The sequence below is a fragment of the Tubulanus polymorphus genome, chromosome 6 (assembly GCF_964204645.1).
Source record: "Tubulanus polymorphus chromosome 6, tnTubPoly1.2, whole genome shotgun sequence".
NCBI classification, from domain to species: domain Eukaryota; kingdom Metazoa; phylum Nemertea; class Palaeonemertea; order Tubulaniformes; family Tubulanidae; genus Tubulanus; species Tubulanus polymorphus.
Genome location: NC_134030.1, coordinates 17,997,624 through 18,012,523, shown reverse-complemented (window position 1 = coordinate 18,012,523; position 14,900 = coordinate 17,997,624).

Below are 14,900 nucleotides of genomic sequence, written 5' to 3'. Positions count from 1 at the left end.
TTATTGTCAATTTTGGAATTTCATAAGTATTTTCATTTTTAATAGCAGTTGGTTCAGAATTACTAATATCATGAATTTTATTTGATTTCTTATACCAATTACACCCAATCAAAATGAATACAATTACAAATCCAACTGTAAAATATAAATATTTATCAAATATTCTACTATCAGAAGGAGTAGAAATAACAATATTTTCACCATTTTTATTACTTATTTTTTCTTTTACAGCTTTTTTATATTCTTGTGATTTAATTCCTAATTGTCGAGACCATTCAATTTGTTTCTGAGTTCTCGGTTTTTTCTTCACAGGTAATTCCTTCACTTCTTTCACCTCGCTCATTTATTATAGAAATATTTTTACTTTCAATATTTGAAAATGTTATAACTCCAGTTGATAATAATGTCATAAATCCACCTAATTGAAATGATAAATATCCAATCCATTTATTTAATTCAGTCATAACTAAATAATCATTTTTTAAATCGGAATATAATCTATTTTCATCTTCAATTGGTAGTATATAATTACATAATTTACTATAACCTTTTACTACATTTTCTGATATCGCGTCATTAATTCTAGCTGTTCTCGCGGATTCATAAATCTTAAATAATCTAATAATTTCATCTGATTTCATTGTATCTAATTCATTATAAGTTAAATTTTTACCCACAAAATTTTTACATTTTCCAGATGCTATTAATATTTCTAATTGATGTTTACAATAAAGATAATATTCATAATTATTATTTGTTGTAACATTATTTAAAGCACCATCATCTGGAGTTAATTTTGTTTCTGTTATTCCTAAATCATCTAAAGTTTTTTCAATTGGAACATCACCATTTTTAGATTTCATTTTCTTTTCACCTCCCATTTATATAACAATTAAATTAGTTGTGTTGTTGCAACTAGAATTCAACTAGAATGTAACTAGAATTCAACTAGATTAACAAGCTAGTTGAAATATTGTTGTGTTTGTTTATTTCTTGTTAAATCTAGTTGATTTTTGTTTCAACTACTAACAACTAGAATTCAACTAGAATGTAACTAGAATTAAACTAGATTAACAAGCTAGTTGAAATATTGTTAAATCTAGTTGATTTTTGTTTCAACTACTAACAACTAGAATTCAACTAGATTAACAAGCTAGTTGAATTTAAATAAATTCATATTTAAATGGGTGTTGTAATCTAAATAGTAATTTTGATCTTTTAATATTTTTCAACTTATCCATATATTCATTATGTAAATCATGTGGAATAATATCATTTTCCTCAAGTGCATTTTTCATCGATTTTCTATCTTTATTGTAGAATAAAACTAGAAATCTAATGTTTTCTCTAAAGTCTTTAACAATTGAATTATATTTTTGATTTAAAACCCAAGTTGTTATCCCAAAATGTCTGCTAGAAAAAGCTAAATAACATAACTCACTTTCTCTAACTTTTGAATCATGTAAATTTGCACAATCATCTATGATGAATAATGTATTTGATCCTTTATAAATATCAATTGCTATTTTTATACAATTATCTAAATTTTCTTTTACTGTTTTAGGATCTAATATAATAAATTTATTATTTCTAGTAATATTTCTATCATAAGTTTGATTAAATTCATATGTTGGACAAAATAATACTATATTATCAAAATAGTTTTTGTAAACAGTTTCTAGTAAATTTAATATGAAGTGTGTTTTACCACAATTTGTTACACCAGAAATTAACATATTATGAGGCTCAAATATGAATAATTCCTTATTCATTTATATATTTTTAATTTTACTTGATAATATCCATTCATTGAATTTATCTGGCCATCCAACCCATTTTACTAAAGAATATTTTTTTCTTTTGACAGTTTTTGTTTTTAGTACTTTTTCAATTTTATATTCTTGTTCTATATTTTCAGTAGTTAAACTTAATTCTTCTTCGTAAAAGTAGCCATCAACTTCTTCACCATCTAAATCTTCTAATTTATAGACATATGGTTTTGTTGTTATTACCTTTTTTATTTTATATATTTCTCTAGTAAAATTTCGATCGTATCCTTTGTCAAATATCTTTTTATACTTAGAAATTCTAACATTTTGACCAACTTTAAATTTAGGTTCACCAAAATCATCTACAAGAAATGCTCCATATAAATTATTCCAAACAATTTCAGCATTTTCAGGTTTTCTAGCATCAATAGGTTTCATTCCAATAGAAGAATGATAAGAATTATTATATCCTTCTATCAATTTTGGTAAAACATCAATCCATTTATAAGTATTATTTGCTGTGAAATATTTTGATATTCTTGTTCTCAATGTTCTATTAAATCGTTCAACAACTGCTGCTTTTTTATCTGATTTTGTTGAAAAATATCTAATATTATGATTATCTAAGAGTTCATGAACAAGTGAATTATCAAACTCTTTTCCATCATCAAATTGAATTTTTTCTGGTTTTAGTTTATCATCCGAAAGAAATTTTCTTAAAACATGTGATGTTTGTGCAGCATCTTTTCTATAAAGTGGGAAACTCCATACATAACGACTAAAAATATCAATTATATTCAATAACCACCAATAATCATCATTATCTTTCTTAACATTTTTCATATCAATTAAATCTCCTTGCCACTGTTGATCTACATAACTTACCATAGTTTTACGAGTTTTATATTTTCTAACAATTTTTTTATGTGTTGTATATGTTGGTTGTTCTAACATAAATTCATTTATATCTTTGTATTTAACTAAATTTTGTGGGATTATCTTATCTAATTTATCTTGTTTTACTTTACGCCATATATTTTTAGTAGAAGAATAAGCAACCGAACTCTCAGGGTTGTAATATAAATTTCTTAAATATTGTTCTTTAGTATTAGGAGTTTTTTTACCACTCATTTATATATCCATAATTTTAACTTTATATTTCTAATTTTGAATACTATCTAATTGTGAATTTACAATATTTAATTGTGCGTCAGATATAATATAAATATGCATTTTAAAATTTTTGATTCCCTTTTTCTTTTTCATAAATAATTGGATCCCATCTTTTGTATTTTGTAATTTTTTCCCAGAACCATGTAATGAATTATCTTCAGTTGTTCTAAAATCTAACCATAATGCATATTTATTACCAGTATAATAATCAATTTGATTAATATTACAATTTTCAGATGATTTCACTTTTTCGTTCATAAAATGTTTTCTAATTTCTGGCCATTGATCAATCATTCTCATTCCTTGGCAAAATATTTTATTCGCTATTCCTTCGATAGTTATTTCTACTTTTGTTATTTCAGGATTATAATAATTATCAACATTTATTGCGCCATTAGAATATGTTGCAATGGTAAAAAATATTAATATACCTTTAATAGATCTTCTAGGAAAGTTAATATTCTCATTAATTATTTCATCATTTGCATTAATAGTTACAGTTTTAAATTTATCAATATAATCATATAATAATGAAAATCCTTGATTGTATTGAGTTTGAATTGTGCTAGCAATATTTTCATTAGTTACTGTGTTATATTCTAAACATATATTCGATAATTTATAACCCATATCTTTAACAACGCTAGATAATACAATTTCATTTACAGGAGCAAATGTTATCTCAAATATAATATCTTCTTGAATTGCGTATTTATATAAAGGGGCATTATTATTTATCAATTCAAAGTCTAATGGAATTTTATATTTGCTTCCATATATACTTTTTATCAATTTATCTACATCATTTGTTAATATTGCGCTATTAGCTTCTGATCTTAATTTATTTTGGTTTTCTGATTGAATACCCTGAAATATCATATTATTTCTATTTTCTTTAGTTAACCATAAATCTTTATAGTGCATAAATAAATTATAATCATCTAATGAGAAAACTGTTTCTGGACCAATCTTTATTGTTAACTTTTTAATCAAATATCTTCCAACATTATCAACAACATAATTATTATTATTACCGATTACTTTTATATCAGCTGATAAATAAATACTGTTTGGAACATAAAAAGTATTTTGTGTTAATCGAGGGATTCTAACGTATAAAGTTTCATCGGGATTAATATTTGAAGGGTTATGAGTAATTATATGATGTGATCTTTCTGCTTTAATAGCATTAGATATTCTAGAAATCTTAGAAGGACTTATATAACTCCCACTCATTTATTTAACAAAAAAATTAATTATTTATTTTTAATCATATTCACTAACCCAAAAATAATAGCACTTACAACTGTAATTAAAAATAAAATAATATGTTCAGCAGCAAAGTTAAGAATATTCCCAGCAGATTTCAATATAAAACCAACAATTGAAGCAATAACTCCTGGTAATGCTGCAGCAGATTTCTTTGATAGTTCCCATAAATATTTTGCTAATTTCTTTAAACCATCTTTAACTTTATCTTGTATAGAATTATTACCTGGAGGTTTATCTGGTTTATTGGGAGTGGGAGTAGATTTCAAAGCATTTGATATTGCTAAACCAATTGTTGTAAATACCATAGTTACAGCTGTTAGAATTGAAAGAATTGTTATTCCTTCTAATTTAAATAATAACTTTATCCTATCTTTTAATGATATTTCAGAATTTGGTTTAATCAACAAATCTTTAAAAATAACTTTTAATCTATTAATATTATAATCATATGATTTTAACAATAATTTAATTTCTTCTTTCTGTACTTCTAAATTATCTTTTAGATTACTAATTTCTTTTTCTAAACGTAATTCTTTTTGCCTATATTCTATTTCATCAATTACTTGATGATCTAAATCAGACTTTAATTGTTCTATTTCTTTATTTTTATCAGTTAATTCTTTTTCCAAATACGTAATTTTTTGATCTCTTATACTTTTATTATGTGCAATTTTATCAGATGCAAGTCTTATACTAATAATTTCTCTAATTGCTTTATCAGAAAATATATCTAAATCTTCTAATTCTTGATCTGTTGCATCAATTAATCCATTCGGTAAAAGTTTTTCAATTGGAACTTTATTTGATTTAAGTTTACTATTTTTGGAAGTTATATTCTGTTCAGAAGTTGTTTCTGTTTCTGATTTCTTTTTGATTATTTCAAATAATTCATTAATTCTTTGTTTAAATACGTCTATATTATCATCTCTTTCTTTTTGTGTAACATCAGTTATTTCATTAATATTACTTATTCTCTTAATTCTAAATGTTTCTAAATTTTTCAAAGTTGATTCCGCTAATATTTTTTTTAGTTTTGTCCTTTGATTAGTGATATCAATATAATAATCACCTTTCAAACGATAATAACATTTACCATTATCTAAAAATTTTAATTAATCTGCTAAAAGTCCAACGTCTTCATCATTTATGTTACAATTAGATTTTTCAATTAAATCTTCTAATTTAGGTATTTTTTTTAAATTATCTAAATCTTGTTTCACTAAATCTGGGTCTAAATTTTCAGGATTTAATTGTGATTCAGCATTTTTAATATAATCAGGCATATTTAAATTATTATTATATTCTGGTTCATTACCATCATTAAAACTTGTTTCATCAAAATCAGGTGGTTGTTCATCAGTTATACCAGGTTCATAAAAAGGATCCATTCCAATATCTTCTACACCTTCTACATCCATTTATATAATAAAAAAATTAAAATTTAAAATATAATATTCCTCCTATAACAATTCCTATACAAGTTATAGCTAATTTAGTATTTTCATGGGATTTATTATCATCATTTAGTTTAATTACATCATGTTGAATATCACCGTGTGGGTGCCGTATGGCACCATTTTCTGTAGTATTGTAATCTTTTATTTTAGAATCATTATTTAATTTAATATTCTTAGTTTTAGTTTCTGTTGATTGAATATGTTTTTTATTTTTTTCACCTTCCATTAATTTTGGAGCAGTAATAATCTTTTTATTTATATCATTTAATCCAAATGAATTGTTTATTGTTGCAGTTTTAATTAGATTATTATAACCAATTATATTTCCCATCTTTAATACTAAATCATTAGAAATAATTAATAGATTAGGTCCTATACAATAATTTAATCTAATATGAGATTTATCTGAATAATTTTGATATCTTATAATGTTTTCTGGAATCGATCTATTTTTATCATTATGAATTGAATCTTCAAATAAAACTTTAAATTGTTTCTACGCATCGAATGAAGTGTTATCATTTCCAATTATTGGGGATCTTGTTTCAACTTGAGCGCCTAAAATACATATCAAATAAATTCTAATAGATTGATTTATTCTTTGTATACCTGATTTTGTAAAACCTTCACCATTTTCTAAAATGAAATTAACCCAACCATTATTATTATCAATTTTATAATTACGATAAGCTGAAATTCTATGCATATAATCAATTCTTTTTATTTCAAACTCTTCACCAACACCTTGCAATTTACCATGCGCTCTGAAATCGGAATTAATATCTATATTAAATTCATTACATATTTTATAAAACTTGGATATATTAATATTATTATCCAATTCTTTAAAATATTTAGACCCGGGTAAAGGACATTCTAATTCATTTAATATTATTCTGATTTGAAAATATGTGTGAAATCTAAATATTGTGTGAATTAATTTTAAATTAGAATACTTTAAATTTTTATCTAAGTTATTTAAATGATCATTCCAACTTATTCCACATCCTGTTGTTGCACAATAAACAGCAAAATTTAATTGATTCTGCCAATACTTCATATTAGATTTTACTTTATATATATGATATTCATCTCGAGTAAAAGTAACTTCATATGTATTAAATATATTTTCCATTTTAGAAATAAAAAACTGTGATTCATTAACATAAATTTCTAAATTAGTAAATGAATTTAAAACTATATTTTTATATGTAATATTTTTCTTAAAATCTATTGCCGGAATATTATATTTAATTGATTTATTATATTGGAAAGCTTTTGGAAAACTATCTGCCATTTATATAATTAAAAAATTAATAATTTATTAATTCTTTTAATAATTTATCTTGTTCTTCAACTGTTATATGACCATTTAAACTTATTATATAGTCTAGTGTGTTCTTTAATTTATTAATTTCTTTTATATTAGTTTTGATTTTTTCTTTATTACTTTTTATATTTAATTTTGAACTTATACCAGTTAAAACACTTGAACTTAATCCTAATACACCAATTGATATAGCTAAAGGTGTTAATGGACTAAATATTGCTAGAAATGTTATTACAGAACTAATTGTAACCGAACCACTTATAATCAAATAATATATAATTTTACTTTTTAAATATTTTTTCTTTTTTATCTTTAAGTCACTTTCAAATTCTAATATTTGTTTTTCTAAATATGTTTTTAATTTAGTTTTATTTATATCATGAGGAATAATATCAATACTATCAACTTTATCTTCCATTTATTTAGAAAAAAAATTACTAATTAGTAAACTTATAAGCAACAAATATAACAATAACTGTTCCACCTAAAATCCATATTATTTCATATTTCTGTTGTTCTTTACTTGGGGTATAATAATCTGATAATTTAGGTTTGTATAGATGTAATTTTTCTTTATTGGTTACCGCGTTATATAAACTCATTGCATCATCAACTGATTGAAAATCTCTATGTGAAATCTTCTGATCATATAATTCTTTATTGATGTAATCCATATAGTTTTGTCTTTTTTCTCTATATTCTTCTGCTGCTTTATTGTATTTCTCTAACGCTAAGTTATGTCTTCTTTGTTCTCCTAATGAACTATTTTTATCAATATGTTTAAATAAATAACCACCACCAGTAAATGCTAAAGCGTTAACAATTGCCGATCCTATAATAGTTATAATTGCAGAAGCCATTTATTTAACAAAAAAATTATGCATTTATATGGGAGGAATATATTTTTGTTTTTCCAAATAATCAATAGTTAAATTAGATAAAGTAACTGCTAACGTTAACTTTAAAATATCATTTATATCAAATCTATCAACATTAACACTTCCCATTTTGAATACTTTTTTTAATACCATTGAATAACCAACCGTTCCAACTGATAGTAATGCGCCATTATATAATCCAGTTATTATCCACTTATTATCACTCATTTATTTATCAAAAAAATTACTATCATCAAAATATTTAGTTATCTTAGTGATGATTATTTCAACATTTATTTTATTACTAGTTTCATTTGTATATATTTCAATTATTATTTTTTCAATATCATCGATTATAAAATCTTCATCTAATTCATAAAATTTTAAAGATTCTCTAATTAAATTAGTAATCTTTTCTACATTAAAAGTTTCTTTATCTATTGTTGTTTCATACTCAAATGTTGTTTCATTAGAAAATACAACATTTTTGATATGTGTTATTACATCATTAATGTTAAATTTCATTTCTTTCTCACGTTTAAAATCAAACCCAAAACATATACTCGGTCCAACAGTTATATTCATTTTTATAGGTGAAAAATTACTCTTTACATCTTATAACTAATTCATATATCACAGGAAAGTTATTTAAATCAATTAAGTATCCATTATGATTTCTAATTTCTAATCTAAAATTATTAAATTTAGGAATGCAAGGTTTAAAATCACATTCTGTTAAATTATAATTTATTTGCGTTCCAAATTGTTTAACATTCTTCAATGGTAAAATGTTTAGTAAACCAGAATTACATGTTGTATCTTTAGTTGCTTCGAATGTTTTTGTAGGATCGATTAAATTGCAATAAATATAAAAGTGTGTAAAAGGTATTATATTTGAGTTACCGTGTTTGTTTCCACCAAATTGATTTGGAGTAATTCCTAATAGTTTAGCTATAGGTTTTTTTACCGTGTAAGTATGTCTTCTTGTCATCAATGGATCAGATTTATCAAGTTTAATAAGTTCATCATCAAGCTTTATTTTAATTTTATTAGAGCTCTCACTTTTTATGAATTTAATATTAAATTTGGAATTACCATTACCTAATCTAATCCGAGCTTTTCTATTAATTTCTTGCGCTAATGTTTCTAAATTATATAATCCTGGTGTAAGCATAAGTTGAATCCATTTTTTTTCAAGTTTATCAAAAATAAGAAGGCTTCTATGTTCATCAGTTTTATCCGATATATTATAAAAAGAATTACATAAACTTATATTTACTAATTTTAAATCTACACAATTCTTAAATTCTCTATCTAATTGTACTAATAAATTATGAGATTTATAATTTATAAGTTTTCTAGAATCAACAAATATTCTGTATTCTTTTAATTCTACCATTATTTATAACATAAAAAAATTACCTCATCACCACAAGTAATTTTTTTCCTTAATAAATGGACGAGAAGATAGCATGTGAAATTTGTGGTGAACTTCTAAGAAAAAGTAATAAGGCTCGACATATGAAAAAACATGATGAAAATTATAAACCCCCTAAAATAAACTGCCCAAAATGTAATCAATTATTCTCAAGAAATTATGTTAAAAAACATTCAGAGAAGTGTAGAATTAATGGCGCAACAGCTAATGTTGATAATAATTCTGCTGAAGTTGAACCTGAAGTTATTTGGAAAAGACCTTTTTTATTTTATAACAAGAATAATGTAAAGAATAATTTCTGTGAGCCTTGTCAAGTAAAATATAGCCCTGACAATATAGAAGATTGGGAGAATCATCAATTTAGTAAAGCACACATAGATAAAATTTCTAATAAATTTGAAACTGAATTCAATGAAAGAAAAAATAATTTATTAGAAAAAATAAAATATGAGAAAACGTTACCAGATAATGAAGAAACAGTTGAAAAGTTAGAAAAACAATATAATGAATTAACAAGAAAAACATATTATTGTAAATATTGTAAATTGATTATTACAACAAGTAATTCAAATCTACATAATAGAACAGTAAAACATAAAGAAAACGTAAGAAAATACCAAGAGCTTAATGAAAATCTATTACCAATAAATTATAAACAAAAATGCCCACAATGTATTTATGCGACCTTAAGACAAGAAGGTACTGTGTTATTTTGTGTTGATTGTGGATGGCAAAAGAATTTATGGGATGAAGAAAAAATTAGAAATTTTCTTATAGATCCAAAATTAAATTATCTTGATGAAATTTTTAAAATATTTTCTATAGAAGATCATACACCAGAATATATGCAATGGCTTGAAAAAATGAAAATAATAGAAAATAAAAATGGTGAAATAACTAAAAAAGATATTATAAAAACAATTATTCCACCAACATTTAACACAAAACAAAAGAAAATGTATTTATATTTATTATTTAACGATTATTATGAAAAACCTAAATTAACAGAAGAAGATATGGAAAATATAAAAAAAATATTTAAACAAATATTAATGTATCATTTGGAAAATAGAATAACAGATTCAATAAATTATGAATTCTTTTTGAATAAGATTGTAAATTATTTAAACCTAGATATTATAATTCCATTTGATGAATTAACAAACAAAAAGAAACAAAGAGAGCGAGATGAAATGTGGAACAAGATAGAACTTTATTTAAATGAGAAAAATGGAATGGAAGAAGAACATGAAAATGAAGAAGACAATAATGATTTCGAATTTGATGATATTGATTTTATGTTTTAATAACCATAAGGTAATGTTTTTATACCATCATCTAAAATATGCCTTTTATCATCAAATGGATTTAAACTAGTTTTTTCAACTTCATTAATGTACATCTCATGATCTTCTGATCTTAAACAATTCATTTTGTGTTTCATTACAATTGATTTATATAAACACTTTATATAATCTTGAAATTCTATATGTTTATCAACCACATGTTTTGTTATTCCTTTTAACTTTTTAGCTTCATGATCTTTTGTTCTGTAACTATACATTTTACTTCTTATCCCAACAAATTCAATCATTTCATCACCTCCTAATTCATCTTTAAACTTACCAGGAATCTTTTTATTATCATTACTAAACAATTCATGATCTTTAGGGTAATTACTAAAATCAAAATGATGTTTTAATGTTTTTAAGTCTTTTGTTATGTTATCAGTTTTTATTTTTAGTATGTAGGCGTCAGTATTTTTGGCTATTAATGGAAATCCACAGTTAAATGTACCATCTTCAGTTGATAAATCATAAACATAATCTGTTGGGTTATATATTTCAAATAAATCTTTAACTTCTTCAGTTATCTCATTTTCTGTGTGGCTTATATTAAAGCAATTTGGTTTAGATTTAATCAATCCAATATTCATATTAAAACCTAATGAATTGCATAATATATTTAATCCTGATATAGCAACTTTTCCTTTTTGAGCTAAAGATATTGTTTTGCGGTTTTTGAAACTTTTAGTACCATCGGCTGCGTAGAATCCAATGAAGAACCATTTTTTTAAATTATTTTTTGCATTTAATACATAATCTGGAACTATCTTTTCTTTAGTTGAAGTATTACTTTTCACTATTGCATGAATATAGAATTCGTTATTATATTTTATAGCAAAATCTTTAGGATTATTCACATGTATTCTATAAACTGCTGATGATTTCATAACATCCATGATTTTAAAAGTTTTATTTGGATAAACTTCTTCACAGAATTTCTTAATTCTTTCTAATAATTTTAAGTCTTGATTGCATAAATACCAACAATATTTAGTTCCACTAACATAATTATACACACCTGCTGAACCATCACCCATGAAAAATCCTTTGATAAAATATTCTTTTTCTTCCAATGTTTCGGGTTCTATATTATAAATATTATCAATTATCATCAAATGACATATGATTCATTCTTGGGTAAAATCTTTTATGTAATAATTCATCTCCAATTTTTATATCAGTTGGTTTTATTTCATCACCATTTTGTTTAATTAAACTATGATCTTCTGTAACATCTACAAATCCTAATTTAGTTCTAACTCTATAGATTTTCTTATTTGTTTTATGTCTGATAATTTTATTTAATTTTTTCCATCCATTTCTCGTCCAAACATCCATTAATCCATTTATTTGTATTAATTCTTTTTCACCATATGAAATATAACATTCATTTTGTTTTGGAATTATTTCTGAAATTCTTCTTACCAATATTTTATTATTACATTTTAATAATATTGGGGTGTCAGCTGTTACAGAATCAAAATATAATATTTCTATATTTTTTTCTCCAAAATGGGGTTGTAATATGTTATAGTAAAATTGATACATTAATAATTTTGAAATTTCTAGAACTGATGCACCAATAAATATAGGTTTATTGAACTTCATTGAAGTTCTCCTCATTTTAACTGCTGCTAAATTTTCATCAAATATTCTGTTGCCTATAAATTTCGGATACGATTGTAAATGCCTTAATCTTTTACCATTACTAACTAACTCAATATCATTTCTATTTCTTATGTTTTCACAAGTCTTGCCATAGAACGCATTATTCATCAGTTTAAAGTAATCTTTTTCAAAATCATTTTTTGATATTGTTCTCTGTTGAGTATTGAAATCTATATATTTTTCTAACCACTTTGATTGATTAAATTCAATATATCTATGTACTTTCTTTAATTTCATTCCTTGTTTTAGATAAAATTTTAACATTCTATAATGAACAATATAATTGTATTTATTATTTTGAGTAAGTATTAATTTTTCTGTAAAAACATGATCTTTCGGTTTTATTTTCTTCTGGTATTCACTTAAATAACTATCATCTACAGTTAAATGTTCTGGGCAATAAGGTAAGTTTCTTGTTTTAAACTTTATATTTTCAGGATATTCTAAATCAACTACAAAGAAATAACCAATTGGTGCTTCGTCTTTTAAACTCGCAATTGCGCTTTCCCAATCAGTTTTATCATCATTTTCAACTTCTGTTAATATAAAATTTTTATATGGTTGAGGTTGCATCATTGCCCAACCATATAAATTATTGGCGTCAATATATAATAATTTATATTCATCATTTGCTTTAAAATACCTATCTCCCATAACACCACTAATTCCACCTCTAATTGATTTTTCAAATAATAAAACCATATCTGGTTCTTTTAATAAATCTAATTCTACATTTGTATATTTTAAACCACATTGCCAGGTTAAACCAGGACTAGAGTAGCAATAACAAGGATCAACATTAAAATGGTTTAGATTAACTTCTCTAAACTTTTCAAATATGTCAGCCAATATCATAACATCTGATTTTAAATATAAATCAACTAATTCGCCATGATTTTTCATCTTAAAATGGTTCCAAATATTTAATGTTCTATCAAAAACTTCGTCTTTCACATACTCCTCTTTTAATTTATCATAAAATTGATCTTCATAATTCTGTTATATTAAAATCATCATGTGTTTTATAAAATGAATAAGGAATTGCGCCTTTATATCTCAATAATTTAAAATCTTGTTCATTTGGATAATAATATCGAGTTATAATAAAATCATTATTTTGAAATCATTATAAAATGATTTTGATAAATTATCTAATGAACTTGCTAGAAATCTATAAGAATCTAAAAATCTAATGCAACCAAATTGAAATGAAATATAATTTTCAGATGTTTTAGCTAATAGTTTAAAATCATATTTTCTTACATTTGCTTCATTCATAGCATTATATTCTTCTATTTCTTGATTAATTGCGCCCAATTTTCCCGATAATTGTTTTATAAATAGATGGGTATCATAGCCTGATAAATTATGAAATAATATTGGTACGAAATTTACTTTTTTAGCTTGTAAATTGCAATCTTCATGAGCAGCTCCACGATATTTTGAATTTAAATGATCATGATCTCTAACTCTTTTATCAAATGAATAAAAACGTTTTTCACAATAACAACAATGAGTTGCATAATTAAAATCAATTTCATCTTCTTTTGTCATAACTATTCTTTTATTTTTGTTTAATAATTTTGCAAAATCACTTTCTAATTCAATAATTTTATCACAAAAATCATTAACTACATTTTCACCTCTAAAAGAAATATATTGACTTTCATATAATTCGGGATAATTTGATTTTATATAAATTCCATAAGCAGCAGCTCTTTGATGAACTTTTTTAATTGTATTTATAATTGGTGGGTCTTGTATTATGTCTTCATTTAATTCACTTCCTTTATCCATTGATTTTAATAATTGCTTTTTGTTATATATTTCTTTTCTATCTTGATCAGTTAATTCTTTATTCAACGATTCAAAATCCCCATAAATTACAAATGGAACAATATTTTTAAATTTATGATTAGTAAATTTCAATTTATAATCTTTTTCTGTTGGCATTATTAATTTACAAAAATCTTTATTATCACATAATTCTTTATGTTTTAATAATGTATTCTCAATCATAAATTTAGATAAACATTTTCTACATAGATAAATTTTATTATGATGATCACTTTCTGTTCTAAAGAATAAATCAATTTGTTTTAACCACATATAATGTTCATTTTCATCTTTTTTGTAATATAACAAATCTATAGCATTTTCATCATCATAATATTCTGTTAAATATAAAGCTTCCAATGTATAATCTTTAATATTTTCACCTTTTGTCTTTGGTAATTGCATTAATTCGAATACATTTATTTTTAAATTATTAACTTTTTCTATTTTAGGAATCATTTTTATAGTTACTGGATATTGATCAATTTTATATAATGTTTCATATTTCCGGTAATTTGTTATTCTAAAACTATGCGTCATATCTTCTGTTGGGTGTAAACAACTTATAATCGCCCACAGAAAACATTTATTATCATCATTCTGTATATTAATTACTGCATTAGTTTTAAATGGTAATTTAATATAACTTGATGCTTTCATATCTTTTTCTGTTGTAAAGTTTGAATCATTTTTAAACATTTTATTACTTTTTGATGTTTTATTTCTTTTTGTA